Genomic DNA, 2,108 nt, shown 5'->3' on the forward strand with positions numbered 1-2,108 from the left:
TGTGGACAAGAGGACTCTGCTGACCTAAATAGCTCTCCAAAGACTTTGGGGCTAAATAGCTCCTTCCACAGTAAAGGCGATTCTTACCAGCAATGGTGCAAACTGAAGTGGCCTTGCAAAAAAGCCCTGGGCCCTGTCCATACCAGCATGGGGTTTTCTAGCAACAGAGGTTTTTATTCTTGTGCTGGCAGCTGGCAGCTGTCCCCGGGCTAAGCCCTCACTCCCGAGCATCGACTCCTATTAAGGTGTACACTTCGGCTAAATTTTGACTTTTTTCCTTCTGTCTCCACTTGCCTGGAACAACAGTGTAAGAAATCCATCATTTCTTTGGAGTATGTTCTTTCTTTATAAGCTTATTAAGAGATATTATCCCATATGCTATTGGCTTGTGGAATTTCTGCAGTGAACTTGTGTTTAAATAAATTTCTGGCAAAGGCATGCTCAGTCTCTGGGCAGTAATTTCTACTCAAAGCAAAATGCCGTTCACTCCCTAACCCAATACAAATCTACTTAGTCTGAGAATCCATGCCTGATATCACACCAGTGATATATCTTGGAATATCACTGAGGATCTTCTAGTGGTTTTTCTCTTTTCTTTTTTCTAAGTAGGCTCCATGCCCAACACCGGACTTGAACTCATGACCCTGAGATTGAGAGTTGCATACTCTACAGACTGAGCCAGCCAGGTGTCCCAGTCTCCTTTCAATCTTATCTAACTTGGGTTCCAAGGCCTTAATCATTTCTTCCTTCTTGACATTCTTTCCTTTCCAGGGTACTCATGGTACTACTGTCATCAACCTCCTCTCTCCTTCCCCATCTATCCAACTCTTCTTCATCTTCAATACTGAGTTTCAAATTTCACTTCCCTTTCAGAATATTACACACTAAACTAATCTTTCTTTTCTTCATAGCCCTGTAGCTCCTAAATTTTATATCATATTATGGTAGTAAATAGCTATTTATTTTCTCATCCTGTTTGTGGCAGAATTTTAAGACATAAAATCAGTCAATTAGGTCATTAGCATCTTATGACTAAGTCTCCTTAGCCACACATTTCAATCATATCTCAGAGTGACTTATCTTGATGTTGCCCTAATTCCTAGGTTCCAACAGCTTTTCCTAGAGTGCAAATGTTATCTCCATAGTTCAAAATTACTTTGTACTCACCTCCTCATTGAAGCCTTTCCTGATATTACTTTCCCTAAATCATTCATTACTTCTTTCTCTATATTCCCAGCGTGAACATTTCTCACAATCATGAATCACACTGCACTATCCTTATTTGTTTAAATATCTATGTTGAGTGTATGTGTAATGTGGTATAAGTGTGTATAGGGGTGAGTATCTGTGTGTGTGTGTGTGTGTGTGTGTGTGTGTGTGTGTGTGTCTGCCTTTCTGGTACAAGATGTTTGTGTGGTGTCTGTGGTATAATGTGTGTGTGTGTGGTGTGAATATAAAAGGATTTTGGGGTGCCTGCATGGTGCAATTAAGCCTCTGACTCTTGGTTTGGGTTCAGGTCATGATCTTGAGGTCATAAGATTGAGCCCTGCATGGGGCTCTGTGCTTGGTCTGGAGTCAGCTTGAGATTCTCTGCTTTCCCATCTGCCCCTCCCACTCATGCTCTCTCTAAAAAAATAAACAAACCTAAAAAAAAAAAATTAAGTGCTTGCTTTGGCAGCACATATATGAAAACTGGAATGATACAGAGAAAATTAGCATGGCCCCTAGCACAAGGATGACATGTAAATTCATGAAGTATTCCATATTTTTTAAAAAAAGATTTAAAGAGACCTCTTGGAAAATAAATGAAGCCTACAGATGTGTTTGCAGATATGAGCCTCCTTATGATTCTTCTGGAGAGTAAAACCATGAGGCAGACGAAGTTGTATGTACGTATATATATACAAAGTCTATATACATAATCACTAATAATTCATACATAGATGCAATTATAGTCAATATCATGTAGGGTTTTTGGTTTCACATTCCGGAGAAATCCTAATTAAAGAATTAATTCTTTATTAATTTGTATTTATTATTTATTTTATTAATTTATTTGTGTTTGCTTATTAATTTATTGATACTTTATTAAGTTTATTTAGCTAATT

The 2,108-nt window shown here is 38.1% G+C and overlaps 1 non-coding gene across 1 annotated transcript; it reads left to right on the forward strand.

Annotated features, from left to right (window-relative positions):
- Positions 1-1,662: 1,662 nt before the first annotated feature.
- On the forward strand, positions 1,663-1,770 carry LOC129504440 (U6 spliceosomal RNA). Its single transcript, XR_008663359.1, has one exon. It is a non-coding gene; the product is annotated as a U6 spliceosomal RNA (small nuclear RNA).
- The last annotated feature ends 338 nt before the right edge of the window (positions 1,771-2,108 follow it).

The sequence above is a fragment of the Nyctereutes procyonoides genome, unplaced genomic scaffold (assembly GCF_905146905.1).
Source record: "Nyctereutes procyonoides isolate TBG_1078 unplaced genomic scaffold, NYPRO_anot_genome, whole genome shotgun sequence".
Taxonomy (NCBI): Eukaryota; Metazoa; Chordata; class Mammalia; order Carnivora; family Canidae; genus Nyctereutes; species Nyctereutes procyonoides.